At 41.9% G+C, this 20628-nt stretch overlaps 1 protein-coding gene across 4 annotated transcripts in view; it reads left to right on the top strand.

Moving 5' to 3' along the window:
- Positions 1-20628, top strand: part of ELFN1 (extracellular leucine rich repeat and fibronectin type III domain containing 1) — a 444895-nt gene that overhangs the window by 395615 nt on the left and 28652 nt on the right. The gene's annotated exons all lie outside the window — the stretch shown is intronic.

Consider the following 20628-nt stretch of genomic DNA (forward strand, 5'->3'; position numbering starts at 1 on the left):
TATCCAGTCTATCCAGTTTAGTCTTATTACTAAACATAGAATGGAGGCCCTATGAGCAAAACATGAAAAGCTGATTTGATTGTCCCTCAGTTCCTTGTGTTTCTTGGGTTTTCATAAAAGCCGAATTGAATTTTTTTTTTTGCAAAAAAACGGATGAAAAAACGGATGCATTTGTGTGCATTTGTTTTGATCCGTTTTTCCATTGACTTCCATTGTAAAAAAAAAACGTATCAAAGCGAATGTGTTTTTTTTTACGGACACAAAAACATAGTTTACACTACTTTTCAGTCCGTAAAAAAAAATACGGATCCGTTTTGATCCGTTCTTTTTTTTTTTTACAGTGGAAGTCAAGGGGAAAAACGGATTGGAAAAACGCAGTGTGATCCTAGCCTAAGTCTATGGGGGGTTCTTGCTAACATAAACACAAAGGGGGAGAGAGGAGCACTTGCTCTACTGCTCAAACTCTCAGATCCCAACAATGTCTTTGTGACATGTCTAAAGTTTGTCCGCTGGCATGAACCCTGTTTATAGTGTAACTGGGCCCAGGGGCAAATCAGATTTAGCTTAAAGGCAACCTGTCACTATGAAATGCCTTTTTTTTTAATATATTTACGTAAATTTCTGTTCATTCTGGTCTAAGTAGTCATGTGGGCGGCCATACCAAGTGATTGACAGTTCTCCTTAATTGCACCATTATACAAATAGCCGTCAGTCACTTAGTAGGATCGCCCACATGATTACTTAGCCAACAATAAACAATATGTTATCCTGGATATTCTCCCACAAAACTATGTAACAATCTGCTCAGCTCCTCCCGTCTCTATAACATGATGCCTGTAGACTGGACTGTGTTTTTAAAGGTTCCATTAAATCCCTGGGACAATAAACATTATGAGGACCCTTCCAAATAGCATTGATATAAAGTACTTTGCTAACAAAGTTTTTATTTCGGTCTTATTTTATTTAGGTCTAATTTTAAGTTTCTTTTTTAACTTATGTTGCCTGGTGGTAAAAAATATATAGCTACCTATACAGTATACCAGCTAGAGATGAGAAGGTCTATTGGCAGATTTGGCCTGAGTCTGCGGACTCAGGAGACAGGAGGCGGGACTCAATAACGGCTTAGCCGTTGCCTTGTCATGGTAGGAGGTAGCGGGGCACTTGACCTGGACAATTGTGAGTAATAGTACACCCATTCTTAGTCTCACGTGACATAACCTGGCACTGGAGACACTGGCTCTAACTAAAGCTTATTTTTAAAGTAGGGCTTATATTTCAAGCCTACTCCAAAAACTCCGAGATAGGGCTTATGTTCGAGATAGGGCTTATTTTTGGAAAAACATGTTATTCTCTCAACCCTCTCTTGAACCCTTCCTTGGTGTATCATTATATGTACAGTACTTCGTCTCCACATATATTTCAACTTAATTTTTTAAACTCCCATGTGTGAAAGTTTCGGTAGATGGATGTTCTAGGTATTGGAGATGCCTCAGGAACTACCTTATTTGCCCTCCCACTAGATTGCTTGCCTTGACCCCATGTTAGCTACCCCCCTATAGTGACAACGGACAAGATCAAAGACTACTTTCTATTGAGCTGGTTACTAGGCAAAAATGTGAAGACCTCATTAGGGTCTAAAGGACTATTGATTCTCTGTATATATTCCCATACCTATAGTAAAGTAGTCCGCCTTGCCTGTATATCCAGGCTGCACACAGTTGATAGTTGTTTATCATAAGGAGGATGAATAGAGACATTACATGTAATTTTCAGCCTTTTTTTTTTTCTGCTGGTGTTAAGCGATGAAAGGTCAGCAGCATCAATCAGGTCTTATCAGCTCAACTACATCCAGACTATTCCACACACAAGTACAAAGAAATATCGGCCCCAAAGACGGGCTTTCAGTCTGAGTTTGTTTTTAAATGGATTAGCCATGTTGACAGAGATTTCTCCGGCAAACACATCTAATAGAAGTAATTTAGAAGCGGTGACTTCTCCGAGGGGAACAGAGGGGCAGGCGCCTGAGCCAAAATGAATACTGTTGCTCTTGTCCAAATGAGATTTTGACGTCTTTAGTTTGTGGGTTCGGTACATTCGATACTTATAACTGGGAAGTTTGAGAAAGTCAGTTTTACCGTTATGGCATACTTAGTGTTATGTAAATTACGGGTTCCTGGTAGAATGGTATTTTTGAGACGCTTTAGAAGCATTCCAAAAACTATTGGGGACTTGCAAAGGCCTAATTTAAGGCCAATGTATTATAAATGACATTGGATAAAAGAGGGGACCTGATATCCATTTTAGAGCCCCCTTCTATCATACACCATTTATAATACAGTGAAACCTCCTTGACAGGGTCTCAAAGAGTAGATATTCTGGAGAGGTTGGGTATATACTCTTTTTATGTTCGAGAGGGCCCTTGCACTCGATCAGGCACTAGGACCCAGGTGTGATGAAGGTCCCCATAGATCTTCTACTTTCGCCAGCCTTACCTGCCAGTTTAGGCCACGTTCACACGACAGAAGACAGCGGCCATTCTGTGACCCGGCCTTGTCACAGAATGGCCGGTGTCAGTGAAGTTCATCCCCAGATGACCTTCATTTCTGTTGAATTGGGGTGCGGTGCATTGTGTGTGCCCGCATCCCAATTTACCATAGCCGACAATGTAAAGTGCGGCCGGTGTGAACTGCCAGTTTTGTGCGGCCGCTATTTAATGAATAGCGGCCGCACAAAACTGACAAGTGAGTTTTCCGTTCGGCCGCTTGCAATGCCAGCTGAAGCATATACTATGTGTATACACTCCAGCCGGGATTCCATTCATTCAATGGAATGTATATTTTAAATTAATGATGGCCGTTGTTGCAAATTGCAACAACGGCTGTGATTAATTAAAAAAATACGTTGTGTGAACATAGCCGTAAGGTGTATTGGGCTCTCCCAATTGACCACCAACAACCATGACAGCACACCATATGCCTTATTAAGAGGTCACAGAAGTCTGATCCACTGTTTAGAACGCCTTCAACAGGCCAGAAAAGATAGCTGCTCTATGAAAGCTGCTGCCATCCTTGCATACTCAATCTATCCATACATCACACGTGAATAGACACTATGTAAACCTCGTTCTCTATGCTATCATAGTTTACATTATAATGGGAACCATGACAGAAGTGCCAGATTTGTCAAATGAAAGACACCAATGGCACCAGACAGACCTCATTGAGTCATAATAGGTCCATTAAGTTCCATTGTGGTGTCCCTGATGGTAGTGTGAACCCTGCCTTACTGATTTATCTCGCTATGATGTGACATCCATTTAGACGACATGTAAGGTGACCCACGGGCCAATTGTTGGCTGCAGCAGTGATGTATTTTCCATAATCACACATGCATCCAAACAGTAGTGGGAAAATATACACATGTGGAGCGACGGGAAGCATTAGAATGGGGCCAGGGGAGAGAAAATATCTGACAATATATATCTACAAAGAAAACTTAAAACAGACCTGTCAGCAGGTTATTGGTGTAAAAAAATAATGCCATATCTGTATTATCCGTACTGTCTGCACATTAAACTCTATGATAAGAATTTATGCTTATATGCTCCCTCTAGTGGCAGAATCTGCACATACCCTTATTATAATTGACCCCTCCAGTGTCAAGATATCAAGGTTTTAATTGATATGCAAATTAGCCATAGAAGGTCATGGGGCATTCCCCTGGGCTGCAAAAGTCCGACAAAGTTCATCCCTTACACTTTTTGGCAATGCCTTTCGGCTGCTTGTAGCCTTCTCCGACACTTTGATTGACAGTTGCTATGCTGTACTGTCTTCTCTTCCTCCCACACAAAATTTCATTCAAGTTTCAAGGCACAACCGGCCATTGTATGCACAGTAATAAGCACAAAAGCAGAAAACATGCTTTGAGGATGCCAGGAGAAGACAATGTTACTGTGCATGCCCCACAGCTCCTTGGCACTTTTGTGGAATTTTGTGGCAGTGACAATACAGCCCAGTGACTGTCAATCAAAGTGGTGGAGAAGGTTACAAGAAGTCTGAGAGGGGTCACTGACAGGTGAATGGGATGAACTTTGCTGGGCTTTTGCAATCCAGGGCAACACCCTATAGACTTTTAAAGGATAATTTGCATATAAATTAAAAGGGTGATATCCCCAATGCTGGAGGGGTCAATTCTAACAACAAATGTATAGATTCAGGTTCAAAAGCCCTATACAGCCCTATACAACCTAAATCTGCTGACATATCCACTTTAAGACTTTGATCATCTTTGTTTCTATTTTCCAAATAAATATACAAATGATGGAGAAATATACAAATGATAAGACCTGGGGCGATAAGTGTGACAGCCATCCTCTCCCCGCTAAATAGAGATAAAAGAAAAATATTCAAAAGAATAACATTAAGTTTTCATGCAAAAAAAATGGTTAAGAAGACTCAATATACTCTTGAAAGGTATAGTCAAAAAGGTATTCTATGTCTGTGGGCCTTTTATATAGTGGGACATGGAGAGAAGGGAGCTACTGCACATCACACCTATGGCTGATACTAATGCCACTCGGCTAATTTTATCAACCAACGCCTGGATGTTGGTATATAATTTGATCAAACCATACTTCCCCGTGTACCACGTGCAGGTCTCCTGGTTCACACGGGTCCCTACGCTAACTCCACACCGTGACGGTCAGCGACTGCCAACCCCGCTAAGCGTGCCCATGCAGGGAAGGGAGGCCAAAGAGATTTATTCATAAAGAACATGGCATGGAAAGTAAAATTGTATAGATATCAACGTGAACACAAGAAAATTCTTTTCATAAGATGTTTTATATGACAAAGTGGAAGTCCATCATTATATGTGATGATTTTTTTTTACTAGAGATGAGCACAACTGGAGCTATTGGCTGTATCCCTAACAATGCATCCAACTTCTTCAGCCATCGGTGTTCAAATGTTAAGTATTATTTACTTAACATTAACTTAACATGTCCTGTAAAGATAAAATTACTATCTAAAGCTGCCCCTAGAGGGAGCTGAGGAGCTAACTGGATACTGTTTATACATTGAACTCTATGTTAATACTGTATGCAGTGAGCCTACATACTCCCTCTAGTGGCAGATGCTAGTAATCAGCATGTTCTTTTTCCATCCTCAACTCCACATGGAACTTGGAACACTGTATCAGAAAAGCAGACCTCCAACTACTGTAAAGATATATTTAAAAAATATATATCAGCACAGACTTTTGGACCTATAGACGACATAAAGATAAAATATGGAGATTCATTTAAAAATACATTTGTAATCAATAGAATGTAATATGCAGAATATGTTCAAGAAGATTATTATAGACCTGAATCCCGCTGTGTCACTCAAAAATAAAGGCTTGGAATCTGAAATGATCCTAAAGTGTGGTCAATCTTTACAGGAGGAATGAGGGTCAGTGGCTTCCCAAGGCTTGATGCTGAGACAGTTGAAAGTGCTTAATAGTAATATCCTTAAATTACTGTTAACAGCGCTGGTAAATCACCAGGAGAACATTATACTTAAGGATATTCATCAATCACCATCAGTCTGGACAGTCAGCTGTTTTCTTGGTGAATTTATGCTGAGTTTTATTCAGAGTATTTTTTGCATTCTTGGTATTAAATATTCCTCTAGTTATAAGATGGACTTTGTGATATGTGTTGCATCCAGCAAAATTAATAAAAGTTAGTATATATATATCTTAGCACATTTTTCCTTAAAGGGGTTGTCCAGCAAAAATGTTTTTTTCTCTTCCAAATCAACTGGTTTCAGAAAGTTATATATATTTGTAATTTACTTCTGTTTAAAAATCTCAAATCTTCCGATATTTATCAGCTGCTGTATGTCCTGCAGGACATGTTGTTTTCTTTTCAGTCTGACAGTGCTCTCTGCTGCCACCTCTGTCTGAGACGGGAACGGTCCAGAGCAGGAGCGAATCCCCATAGAAAACTTCTCCTGCTCTGGTAATATTCAAAGTAAGGGCCATATTAGACAGCCCAATTACTACAGTAAATGAGCATGGATCTGCTAGATCAGCACTTATTTACTAAGCCTATCACACGACTCGATTATTGTTCAGCAAGGGCTGCAGGGATATCATTAGCAATGTCCGTGCAGCCCATTCTTTAAAAGTGTAATAAAAAAGTATATAAGTTACCTCTCCACGCTCCCCGGTGTCTTCCTGTCTTCTCCGCACTCCCCACAGCCTTTGGTGGAACTTCAGAGCCACTCTCTAAAGTGACAGACCCCTCAGCCAATCACTAGCCGTGGAGGTCCCAGCAAGTGATTGGCTGAGCAGCCTGTCACTTCAGATAGTGGCTCTGAAGTGGACTTTAGTGAGACATCCATTGATAAATCTTTAGCAGTAGTATCATCTACTCCAGTGGCCCCAATGAAAACTTTTCAAAAAATTTAGCCCGAAGGCATCAAGCCATGTCATGTTACCAAGAACCATAATGTGTCATTAAAGGCCATATGCAACAGAGTGGTATGATTTGGTCGGAATGGGCCCTTTTTAGGTCAGTCTACTCCATTGTAGGAGATTGTGAGAATTATTGCAGAGTTAGACAATCAAAGATAAAATTCAAGTCAAGAAAATAGGATGCTATAGGTCTTCCGTGTGGAATGGACAGTTGCAGTACTGGTGATGGTTTACATAGACAAACTGTGGTGCAAGGGTCAAGCGTCATTATAAAGCGAGTCTCCTCTTGAGTGAGTGAACTCATTCATAAAGTTACATAGTACCTTATAGCAGACCAAGCTGTACTAAATGTAAGGGCAGAATTACACTGAGCCATAATCTACCAAACAAGGACCAGTAGTAATCAGTAGAGATAAGTGAACTTTAGTTTGGCAGATTCCTAAAAATTTGAAGTAAAGTTCTGGGTCGTCCAAACCAAACCTTAAGTAAACCTCACTAAAACGGGTTAACAATTGCAGTCGTTTAAACTGTTTAAGAGCGATTCAGCAAGTTCACTCATCAATACTTACCTGTCCACACTCCCGTAATGCCCTCTTTCTCCGATGTCCTCCACAGCCACTTTCAGTCACTTTTAGCCAGTAATTCCCAAGATAAGAGTGACAGCCTGTTCAGGCAATCACAGGCTGTCCCATCTCAGTTAGTGATTGGCTGAGCTGGCTGGAGGCGGCAGGAGACACCAGAGACCATTGGAGGACACCGGAGAAGCGTGGACAGGTCAGGATACCCTTTTTGTTTTTTTGTGTATTAAATTGTGCGGTTGCATCTTTACAAACTCATTTCAAACTGAACTTTTTGCAAAGTTCGCAACGAATCTCGTTCGTGAGATTCGGTTCGCTCATATTTATCAGCACTCATTTACTTTGCCTATCAAGCCATGTAAGCGGCCATATATGTAATTCCCTTCTTATGTGGTTTCTATACTGTGTCCAGTTCAGGTGCGGCTTTATAAAACACCCAAGAAAGTTTCCTCTTCTTGAGTGTTTCAAGAAGTTCATCGTCTGCAAACACTACTCAATAATGCTGCTATGAGGTTGTCATCTTCTAGTTCCGTTAACATATTGATAGCCTGTGTTAATGTTGTTCATTAATCATTCTGTACGCCAGACCCGCTGCTTGCCACTAAATGTCGCTGGCTTTAAAATAGCTAAGTGCTCACCGCTGAGGAAAATCATTTTCAAGCAAGATACTGAAATACTTAATAAATGTGAATTCAAAAAAATCCCAAAATATACGAAGATCATCTTTATTAAACAAATCCAAAAATTCAAGTTTATGAGCAGATTATGAGTCCATAGGGGCCTGTTATGATCTTCTCGACACCACTAAGCTGGGGTGCAGAGGCGTAACTTGAAGCCAATGGGCTCGACTATAATTCTTCATTGTTAGTACTGGTCTTCTTATATGGTAAGAGAGATTTTATAGCCCCCCCCCTGGCTCTTGGGCACCCTCTCAACCCCTATAGTTACGCCACTGCTTGGGTGGGGGTAGTGACTTTAACTGAAGAGCTCAATAGTATCTGGAGACTTATATTTTCTGGGGTATAAAGCGACTGGACATATAAGACACCCCTGACTTTCAGGAAGATTGCCTTATACAGACACCCCTGACTTTCAGGAAGATTGCCTTATACACCAGAAAATGTTAACCCCTGCCTGAACGCAGCAGGGTTTACTAGCTGGAGCCCTGCTGCAGTCAGGCAGGGGTTGACTGCAGTTAAAGAAAAAACAAACAGTTAACTCACCTGTGACCCTTTCCGAGCATCCGAGTGACTCCCATCCCGTTCCCGGCACAGGCAGTGTGATGTACACTGTCTGTGCCGGAGGTCCCCGACCCTCTCCCGGGCATATAAGCCTCTCATAGGAGAAGCTCGGAGACGCTCGGCTGCTGGGAGAGCTTCGAGAGAATGACAGAGGCTTTGGGGACTTCTGGAGTCTCTGTCATTCTCCCGAAGCTTTCCCGGCAGCCGAGCGTCTCCGAGCTTCTCCGATGAGATGCTCAGCTGCCTGGGAGAACTTTGGGGACTTCTGGCACACTGCCTGCGCCGGAAACGGGACAGGAGATGCGTGGCTGACAGGAACCGGTTACAGGTCAGTTAACAGGGGTTTTTTTTATAGTGGTCACCGCATACGGTGGGGATGCGGACATTTTTGTGCTCCCCCACCGTGTGCGGCGAGCATACCCGGCATATAAGACGACCCCCGACTTCTGTGAAGATTTTTCGGGGTTAAAAAGACGGTCTTATACGCCAGAAAATACAGTATATTTTCAGGCAATGTTTTCTGTGAAAAGTACTGTATGCAAAGTCACTCCCATCAGAGGAATCACCAACTGTATACAGCCATTTCAGTATTCTTGCCCATCATCAGTAGACAACAGAGAGAGATGCTGTAGACATAGCTCAGGGAAGCTACTGAGTTGCATTAAAGAGATCAGTGGTATGGTGATTTATTTTTCAGTGCCCTATAGGGGGAAAAATGCAAATTACTAGGAAAAATCTGACCCATGTGATCTTAGCCTTGGATTGGCTGCTTAGGGCATACCTAGAAAAGCATACCTACGGTATGCTCACATAATAGGTTTTTTTCCACTGAAAAATTAGAGGATACACAACAGGAAACTAAGACATACCCTCAGGGCCCACCATGGCATGGATTCCGCATCAAAGAAGAGATGAAAATGTTTTGTAATCCACAGTGTGAACTATAGAATAGATTCATATAAAAAAATGGAATCAATGTTTTCATATTTTTTCATGTGGGTCATGCAGTATTAAGAAAAAAAACTGTCAATATAAACTAGGCAATAGATGAGACAGATATATACATATTTATTCCGGCCTCGGCAGGAGGGGTCGTCCTTTGGAGACCCTCGAGGACCCACGGTGGTGAAGCCCCTGGGGCATGAGCTGCTTATTCTTTACCTATAATATAGTCCAGGGCTTAGTAATAGTATCATGTACTGTGGCGGCCTGCAACCAGTTTCGAAACTACAACTCCTAGCATGGTCTGACATCCAAATACTGTAAGATGATGCTTTGTGTTTTACTTTCAAAACAGTTGGGGATCCTTGATCTCCTGTATATAGGATGTAAGTCAAGATAGTCTATGTTTCCCTCCTGTTTACTTGACTCATACAGGTCTATTTGTATTACGAGTCAAGCTAAAATATCAAAGGGCAGTAAAATAGCGTATTGTGAGCTCGGTAAATGTTATCACTGTTTGGTAAACTATGAGACCACTGGGTTTTTTGTTCTCCAGCAGTCAAAGAACTAGAGAAAAAACTTTATTGGACTGCCCAAGCGCAAAAGCAACAGGCACCTTGAAGGTCTTCTTTGTCTTCTGACTTCAGAATTGTGTTTACACCTCACCTCGCCTCCCCTCCGCATAGAGCCGTGACATTTTTGTAGCGGTTCATCATTCCGAGTCGCTTGAAGAGAAGCCTTTTGTCCATCAAAACCAATGTTTTACAACAATTCTCAGCTGTGTCAAAAAGATACAGGAGGAACATGTTACATGTTCTTTTATTTGTTGCCCTCAGCACAGCTTTGTCCTGTGATTCTGATGGGACTCTATTCAATGTAACACCTCTTGTGCCTCCCAGCAAGGCTCGCATCTTACAATACACTCTTATGGCCACAATCGTTATTTTATTCTTCGAAGGAAGAACAGGAGTATTAGAGCAGAGAATACACCAGACACACTAGCATGGCATTAGAAAGATCTCCTATATTAGACAAAGGAGAGATTTTAGATATCTCCAAGAGTGGACTTTGATCACCTCTTTAACCATCACTGATCACCTATAACACCCAAGACCTTATTATGGTTTTACTGAAGTGATCTTATAAGGTTCTATGGTAATCCTATGTATTACAACTGAGAGTTATGACTGAAGTTGTTTAACCCCCTAGATGCCATGGTCAATAGAAACTGCAGCATGTAGGTGGTAAGGAGACAGAGGGAAGAATCTTCTGTGATCCAGTCTGCTCCTCTGTTGAGTGGTTAAGATAACAATCAGTGGCCCCTAGTACTGGCCCCTACACCTGCTATCCAAGGACTCCTGGTATACCCTGCTGAGGGTTAAACTAGAGCGGTCACAGCACATCACAGTATATTGTAAAGGCAATCATTGTTCAAGTTCACTTGGGGAGCCTAAGACTATGTTGACTGAAAGTTTGGGTTCCTACAAACCCAATCGGCATTTGAATCCCACAGCCTGGAGAAGGTGGAAGCAGCAGACAACTGGAAAAAGGATACAGCCTCTGGTTATGGAAAAACAGCAAAGGTTAATTTGTTAAAAACATAAAAAGTATTAAAGAGAAACTATCAGCAGGTTAGAAGCATCTAAGCTACGGTTATGTCCCTATAGCGCACATGGAGCTAAGGATGAAGGTAAGTTTCTTACCTTGAGCCTCAGTGCCTTTTTTGGGAACTTTGTAATTTATTAGATATGTAAATAAGGCGGTTTGGTACTCTGGTGATCTACCATGGCCAGCCGCCAGCCCGCCTCCTAATGTACATTGGGGCAGCGCTCTGCAGTGACATCACTCCGATGCTCATCCCTGCAGAACATCCTAGTTAATATGAACATAAAATGAACAGAGTGTTACAATATAATATGATATGATGCCAGCTGAGAAAAATACACATTACCAGAATTGCTTCCAAAAAAATGAAAAGTGATCAAAAAGCCCCATTCACTCCAAAATGGTGCAAATAAAAACTACAGCTTACCCCACAAAAAGATGCTCCCTCACACAGCTCTATGGGCCAAAAAAGGCTACCAAAAAGAAGTAAAAGTTGTCATACAACAAGGCAAGTCTTCATTTTGACAGAGGAATATAAAAGTTAGGGGTTTCATAGAAAAAATTAAAGCTTTTTATTGAACAGTTTCCATTGTGTATCGAGAAAATTCCTTAAATTTAAAGTTAACACCAAACCCCAAAACCACAAGAAATTGTCGAATAAAAGTGTGTTTTCTTCAGTTTTAAGTATTTCTGATTTGCCTGACTCCCCGGCCATAAGAATGCACTGGAGAATGGATTAACCAGAGTTCAGATTCTTTTTACTTTCTATTACAGATGAGCAAACCTGGAGCATGCTCGAGTCCATCCGAACCCGAACTTTCAGCATTTGATTAGCGGTGGCTGCTGAACTTGGATAAAGCTCTAAGGCTATGTGGAAATCATGGATATAGTCATTGGCTGTATCCATGTTTTCCAGACAACCTTAGAGCTTTATCCAAGTTCAGCAGCCCCAGCTAATCAAATGCTGAACGTTCGGGTTCGGATCGACTCTACTTTCTATAGAGATAAACTAGTTCTAGCTTTCGCTGAATTTGCTCATCCTTAGTGACCAGTATTGAGGGGGTTAACCGGCCTGTTCACTAGAAAGCTTCTTCAGCTCTGGCAGCCAATTCCCTCACATCTTCCCAAGTCGTCTTAATAGGATTATGTAAGTGTGTTAATCCAATCACAAGAACAATGACAGAGGATTCGGTTTCAGGACAGGGGCTGGCCATAAGGTATATATTGTCACATACTATATATACATTTGATGATATGATTTTTGTTCGCCTGGTTGTAGACAACTCTTAGCTTCTGTTGCCATGTTGTCATTGGATATTATTTAATGGGGGTATGCAAAGTTTGTCAAGTTCTGATCTAGGAATTTCGAGGTTGTATTTAGACAATAGTATTGGCTAAGCACAATTGTCTTTTATTCTATTTTAATATGTACTCTAGGCCATTGTTGTTTTATTTGATGGGCTAAATGGGCCTTCCTGGAAAAACACTTAAAGGGCTCCTTCACTAAGCAGGCCCTCCGGACTATCAATGTATTTTTCCAAAAGTTCCCTTAAGTCAAATCAGAAAAAGATTTTAAGCTTTACTTCTAAGCTTTTAGATGTTGATAAAGAATGTAGTCAGATGTTGGCAAAAAAAAATATGTAAAGCCTCTACAATTGTACTTGCTTCAGAGCTGAAATCCCCCAGTATTCCTTGCTGGTTCAGTGTCTGCAGTTCCTAAACAGGATATATACATGTAAAAAAAAAAACTTAAGGATTTCAGCTGGACAATCACTTACTTGGATCAGGACGGTGCCACGGCCAGTGATTGGCTGTCAATGGCGAGATGAGTTCGTCTTGGAAGTTGATTCGGGACCCAAACATTTTGTAGGAGGACATAGAGGGAGCGTAGAGAGATAAGCATCACATGTTTGTTACGTTCTCCGCCAGGGCAGCAACATATTAAGGCAATGTTCTCATGCCATCTGGTCTTTTTTGGGCCATTTGACATTTTTTCTAGGATTGCTGTGATTTTAAGGCCAAATAACAGCTGTTATTTGTACAATCACAGCCGTCGTTATAAAGAAATGGTGTGTGGACATAACCTTACATTTATTTTTTCCATTGCATTCATTGGGAAATCACTTGACAGTTGACATTATAGGGGACATTTATGAAAACCGACAAAAGTACATTGGTCTTAAATAAAGGCCCATCCCCCTTTTTCCTGGCCTCAAATGCCTCTTAGTATACCCAGCTTGACCTGCGGCCCTGTGTAACATTGTTTTTCTACATTTTAACAAATCAGGTGCGGGGGGAGGCCACGCCTCCTCCTCGCCTTGCCACGCCCCCGTCCTCCCATTAGGAGAGCAGGAGATCCAGCAGGCATAAGCCAACAAAGAAGAGCCTGTGCCCTCCACCTGGCGTATGCCCTGGCCACAGCCTTCATACTTCTACTCCAATGTCACGCACCATATTTTTCAGCTTTATAAAAATAAGTGCATGATAGATGTTTTAGCTCATTTTATGTCTATTTTATGTTTTGTTTTTATAAAAATTCCAAGCAAATACTTGATTTGCATGCAAAACTCAAAAGTACCCAAAAAAGCCAAACAAATATTCAAAATTCTACGTAGATTTATAATAAGCATAAAAATTCACCAAAAAGCAACAAAGAAAACCCTTTAAAATTGAAGGTTTGAAGAGCTTGTAAAAAGAATACTCCGCTGTTGGCATAATATATATGGTGTTCAAAGAAAACTCCCAATATTAAAAAACCCATACTGTACCATTCTTATTAACAATCATATAAACAATTCCCAATGTTACTATAGAAAATGCATAGACACAGTTTCCCACATAGTAAAATCGATAGAGGAGATTATTAATGCGGGGGTTACATATGAAGAACATGTAAAGGGCGCTTGTCCTGGAACATGTCGGGCTAATTGGACGAGATAAGTGTAGCCGTGTGATTCATTGCTGCGCATGGAGTGAAGTTTGAGTCATATTGATTCTTTACCATTCATATTTTTCTTTTCCTGTAAAATTATTGAGAAATCAATTCCATGTAAGTGGAAAACAATATTTTCGCGCAAACATATCATAGCGGGACAACACAAGCATCAAGAGGCAAAGGCCCATCCCCCACCCGACTCTTAGAAGCGCCAGATCAGCTTTTATAGATTATTTTTGTTGTTTTTATTCCCTTTATTACGCCCAGTCGTGAATGGGTTACTGGGCTGCAATGCAAAAATGCAAAAAGAGAATTCATCTTCAGAACGGTTGCGGTATCAGCAGACAGGCAGCGTTCCCTGAAACCATTCATGTTTCACACAGTGTACGTGGAAATTCCTTCTGACAAACGATTCCCACAGGAGCAGGAACCTGACGTTACAGCAGCCATCTTGGGCTCTGAACTGAGCAGAGTAGTACCCTGCAGTTCACAGCTGTCTGTGGCGAACAACACGAACCAGTACAGGTACAAGGCTTTATGTAATAGACAGCGCAAAAAAGCCAATAACAAAATCCAACACAAATCAGATCTGACAGGATGACTTACACTTTTTTTCTATTTTTTTCTTCTTTTTTTTTTTTTTTTTTTTTATAAAAAAGGCAAAGCAGTGGATTTTACCTTTTCAGACAGAAAGTGAATAATTCTGTCAGATGCTCCCAGGAAATAACATCAATGGATTTTTGCCATTGATATAATATCATATATATGTGTGTTATTTCTAGTTTTTCTTATTATAAAAGGACAGATCCCTTGTGTATCACAATAGCCCTCGTTCCTACAGGGGTATACAGCATTTCAAGAGCTCAAAACGCAGTACAGATTACTTTTCTAAGATCTGTATAACGGTGGAAGCTCCTTTTTTTTTAAATAAAAAAAAATTCACGCTGCTAGAAACCACCACTGGGGGGAGCTTATGAGCTTAACGCATGCTTTTTTATTATTAAAGGCAAGTGAATTAAAAAAAAGCAAGACTCTTAATACTAGCACTGTGAAAGATTATCCAAGTATACCAGAATAAGGTTGCAAACTAAATTTTTTATTGAAATAAAATGGTTGATGCGTCTCAGAGGTTACATTTCTTTTTATCAGATAAAATTTATCTATACACTATCTAACTCCTGAAACCCGTCACCTTCTTTTATTTTAATAAAGTTAATTTTTTGCTACTTTGTTTGCTAATACAATGTCCCTGATTAACGGCTCAGTCGGTTGCTAGGGGCATGACGGATTTGTTGTAGCCAGGGCTTCACCGCCCTAGGCCAATCTGCAAAGGTGTTCTGCATGTACTTTAACTGACTAGCAGATGGCACCACCATTCAGCTGTTGGTAGTAGCCTGGAGCTGGAGTCTCAGCCCAAATCATAGGAATCCCTCCAGTGTGTCCTTCTCTGCCTGCGATAGAGCCTCCTTGTGAGAGTGACTAAGCTAGCATTTATCCTGATTGTATTCCTTCTTTTGCTGATTCTGTTTTTGGCTTCTCGACTTCCCCCTTGACTACCAATTTTGTTCCACACCGACCTTTTGATACCGACTCTGCTAGCTGACCTCGAGTTATTGTGTTTGTTTGTCTTGTACGTGTCTTGTGCTTCTACCTACTCAGGCTAGGGACCGTCGCACAGTTATCCGCTGCCACTTAGGGCAGTTGCGGTAGGCAAGGACAGTGTGGTGGGTGCACGTGCGAGCGCCTCACCTGTCCATTGTCTCTTGTCCCATCCTGACATTACCACTATAAAGATATAATAGGCATATAATCAGCACACAACTTTAAGTAGTAAATTGGGGCAGCAGTAAGTTATTCTGCATTACATATCGGTTATTGTTCTTAAATTAACATTTGTATCAATATCCAGAGCAAAGTTTACAGTTCTGTAGGCTTCCTAGCGGATTCCTTTCTGGCTCATTAATTCTATAGAGTTCACTATGATAATTTGTATTCCTAATGTATACCTAGCTGTCCCTTTCCTTTATAGGAGCTTAACCAAGTTATGAGGGGTGTGTGTGATAAGTTGTCTACCGTTCCATCAGGCAGAATTCTGAGTTCAGCTCTAGAATATAATTCACAAAGTACAGGATAAATAATGTATTAGGTATTTATGATAAGCTGGACATAAATATTATAGATGGTCGAACAATCATTAGTCTACAGCTATTGCTTTTGATCCCACTTAAAAGCACATATGTCAGTTCAGCCAACATGCAGTGGTTATGAATGAGGGAGGGGAGGAAGGTACTGCCTCTGCCTGCAGCTTATCTATCCATGAACATACTGAAATCCAAACACCCACCCACATCTGCCTTGAGGAAAGAGTTGGAGGCCACCATAAACATTGGATGATTCGCTCTTCTAGTTGAAATCTGTGGATTTTTTCACTTTAATCCAATGTTTATGTATATTACAACTATATGTAAATTACGATATGGTGCTAAAAAAAAACATAAATACACAAAGAGACTCTGTCGGTAGGTTTATGCTGTCCTATCTCAGGGTAACATAAACTAGTGACAGAGAAGATGAGCAGAATGGGCAATGGGCAAAACATGGACAATAAGTAGTCCTCTCCATTATGTGCATGAGCCCAGTAGTCCTGGATATTCATGAGAAGCAAAAATACTCCGCCCACCAGCTGCTGATTGGCAGTTATCTATCCATGCTGTGTATAGGCAGTCACCTATCAGCAACTGGAGGGCGGACTGAGGGGTGTAGGTACAGTAGAATCCTATTCTCCTGCATGTTAGGAGAACGGCTGAACAAAATGATGTAAGTTATACACCGATCTGTTCAGCATTTCTTCTACTTGTTTATGCTGCCCTCATTTAAGGCAGAATAAACCTAGTGACAGATTCCCTTTAAACATTTAGGGAAATTACAGGATGAAACACTGAGAAAGTAACCACTGTATTACAGTTCCCAAGAGCAAAATATGAGTCATACTTACCACCTTTGGATCCTGCAGAGGTAGCAGTCCCACCCTGACCCCAGTGCATGAATCCCAGAGGCCACTAGATGACATCAGTCGTGTAAATGGCATATGGCAGGAGGGGGGGGGGGCGATGCTCGGGTGCCCGGGGCTTTGGGTTCAACCCATCATTACTATTGACAATTATCTACTATTCCTGATACAAAATGTGCAATTAAAGAGCTGACACGTCTGAGTGATATATGTCTGAGTGAATTAGTGATCTCACAGATTCATTGAAGCCAAGGTAAGAAAGTATATGGCCGGAGGGCAGGTTAGAGATCCATGTAAGCCATGTAAGTCAGAAATCTACTATTGTCATTTTCACAAAAGTCCATACAAGGAAAGATCATTTTGGCGCCTCAATACAGTTAATGCAACATTACACTGCCCCAGTGCTTGATATCTACGCTATTTTGAGTTGTCGGACTGGTCACCTGTATATATGCATTTTATTGTTGTCTGGTTTCATGTATTGTACACATTTTATAGTATATTTTTCATTGCAATAACAATGTAAGACTTATGTACTGTGAGTAATGTTGCCGTCTACTGGTTACATTGTGTTAACACCAGAGCATGTGATTCCATGCATATACAGTGATACCTTGATTTAAGAGTAACTTGGATTTAAACTGTTTTGCAAGAAGAGCTCACAGTTTTTCAAAATTTTGACTTGGTTTAAGAGCATTGCTTTGGTTTAAGAGCTCCCTGTACTGGGTGGGAGCGCGAGTGGAGGAGGGGCATAGTCTGCATAGCGGGGTCTACAGCCCTGTACTCTGACCCAGGAAGTCTCCCTCACCTTTCAAATCATAGCAGATTTACTTCAGGCTGGGGCTTACATCAGGGGACAAGATTGTGGGGGTAATCTCTCCATAGCTGTAACCCCTCTCTCCCCGGACAAAGAGTGCTGCTATACTGTGCCCACATCTGCCCTGCTCATTCCCTCATGCTCCCTGCATTCTCTGTCAGTCCTATTCCTATCCTCTCTATTTCTGCACAATAACTTATAATATCACATATTCAGCTGTTTCTAAAGTTTGTTTCATTTATTTTACATGTTATTCAGAATTAAAAAAAAAAAAAAAAATCATTATTTTGGGGGTATGGAACCAATTGTCTGCATTTCAATTATTTCTTATGGGAAAATTTGCTTTGGTTTAACAGTGATTTGGATTACAAGCACAGTCTCGGAACGAATTATGGCTCTCCACTAACTTTGCCATATACACTGTAGTGGAGAGTAGAAGAGAGTGTAAGGAGGCCAGTAGCAGCCTGGCACTCCCTCCTTTAGCTTAGGTCTGCATGATACATGGGGGGATTAGAAGAGATAGCTGCCAACGGAACAAACATTTAGCCAACAATTATCAGAAATATATGGACAACTTTATACAACTCCCAATGACTTCAATGGAAAAGTTACAAAATCATGCTCTGTCAGCACATACATCAGAAGGGCTAATAGAGGTTTACCCAATAAAATCTTTTGCTCTGTATAATTCCAGATAAATTCTGCCTAGTTCTACCTAGACATCACAGACTCATAAATCCTCTTAATATTACGTCCAGGTGATAATATAATTAATACCCGCCAAACCGAATGTGCGGCTGTAAGCAAGCGCTTTCCTGCAGACATCAGCTAAAGCAGCTTGTTGCTTGTAAGACATTAAATAAGCAATAAGCGAGTGAATGATGGTCGTAACTTATTAAAAGTAATTTATTTCCTATTTAAAAGGACGATCATTCTTCCCATAAGGAGATAGTACCAATTATCTGAAATAGTAAAGAAAAAACACATGGCTGCGAGTGGTTGGGCTTAATGGTTATGATGCCTATAGAGCTGTAAGATTTTGTGGGCACCAGTATCAGCTTGTTGTACCCCAGGGATGAGAATAGTTTTCTTTTTTCCAAAGGCAAAGATTCAGCTTAATACCCATCCACAGCCTTCCCCCAGCACCTGTATAGATGGCTGACATCTTCACCATGCAAATATCCTGCCCAAACACTTAAAGCGATTCTGTACCCACAATCTGCCCCCCCACCCCAACTGCTTGTACTGTCCGTTCGGGGTCCGTTCGGCAGGTGATGCAGTTATTGTCGTAAAAAACAACTTTTAAACTTGCAGCCCTGTGTAGAATTGTTGTGGTCTAGAGTGCCTGTGCCTGAGGTCTGCACCGCCTCTCTGTTTCTCCCCCCACCCTCTTCACAATTAGGAAGAATTTGCCCCTAGAAGGTTTTTTCTTCTATTCATCACTTGCCTAAGCCTTAACAACCTTACACATGTGCAGTGTTTAGACAAGTGATGAATAGAAGAAATCCTGCCTGGGGCATTTCTAATGGTGAAGAGGGTGGAGAGGAGGAATGGAGAGATGGTGCAGGCCTAGGGCATAGACACTCTAGGCCACGCCAATTTGACTGGGCTTCAAGTTTAAAAGTTTTCTTTTTAGGACAAAAACTGCATCACCTGCCGAACTGACCCCAGGACAGATGTTGGAATAAAAGCAGCTATCTGATGGTACAAGTAGATTTGGGGGGGAGATTGTGGGTAGAGAGTCACTTTAATACTATTATGCATGATTAAGGCTATGTTCACACTTGCATCATGGCCACTACAGATAGGGTCCATAGAGGCTGTGAAAAGTGACAGAAAGATGGTACTCTTACCTTTGGTCCCGATGGCACCACCTTTAACCCCTAGCGCCAGGGGAAAATGTCTTCCCAGCTATGATCCTGTTCTATTCTATAAGGAAATGTGAAAGTTTTAGGGTGCCTTCACACCTACCGGATCCGCAGCGGGTCTCACTTCTGCGGATTTGTAGCGAGAACCGCTGCGGATCCGGTACTATTCACCCCTATAATAGCACATACTCGCAGTGGGATTGACATCCCGCTGTGAATATGTGCTTTAACCCCCCACTGTCCACAGCCCTGCCGCCGCATCCCCCATCCCCGGCCGCATCAGCCCATCCCCGGCGCATCAGCCCATCCCCGGCCGCATCCTGCAGCCCGCCGACGCCCGCATCCCCACATCCCCGGCCGCATCCCACATCCCTGCATCCCCCCATCCCCGGCCGCATCCTGCAACCCGCCGCCGAGAGCATACAGTACCTGCTCGTCGGCGCGGCTGCAGTGAGGCTCCCGGCTCCGGTCCCACTGAGCTGATCTGAGCGGGACCGGAGCTGGCAGCCTCACTGCTGAGCAGGTAATGTATGGTCTCGGCGGCGAGCTGCAGGATGCGGGCTGCTGGATGCGGCCGGGGATGGGGGTTGCGGCGGGGCTGCGCACAGCGGGGGGTTAAAGCACATATTCACAGCGGGATGTCAATCCCGCTGTGAGTATGTGCTATCATAGGCGTGAATTGATACTGGATCCGCAGCTGATCTCGCTGCGAATCCGCAGAAGTGAGATCTGCTGCGGATCCGGTAGGTGTGACGGCACCCTTAAAGTGTTTATGTCACTTTAAAAGTTTTGATTTGTCAGGGTCTGAGTGTTTACTAATCTCTAGGTAAAACTGAGAGAGGTGCACAGTTGAGCGCTAACTGTGCTTCTAAACCCAAGGCCCTAGACCATGGGGGACATAGCGCCACTCTTGTCCATGGGTTGTGTCTGGTATTGCTATGACATTAACTATAAAAGCAGACATAACCTATGAACAAGAAGTGTCCAGATTGTGAAAACTAGATTGAAAGCTCTTTAAACCACAGCATGCTATCTCCACGGAAAAAAAATCCAACCTATAGCAGATACTGTTGTACTATCTGATACCGAAATCATAAAGTGTGTGTCCACCATAAATCTTACTTAATGAGTTTCCTATCTGACACCAATGTACTGCACCGTAATCCATTT

The sequence above is a fragment of the Dendropsophus ebraccatus genome, chromosome 9 (assembly GCF_027789765.1).
Source record: "Dendropsophus ebraccatus isolate aDenEbr1 chromosome 9, aDenEbr1.pat, whole genome shotgun sequence".
NCBI lineage: Eukaryota > Metazoa > Chordata > Amphibia > Anura > Hylidae > Dendropsophus > Dendropsophus ebraccatus.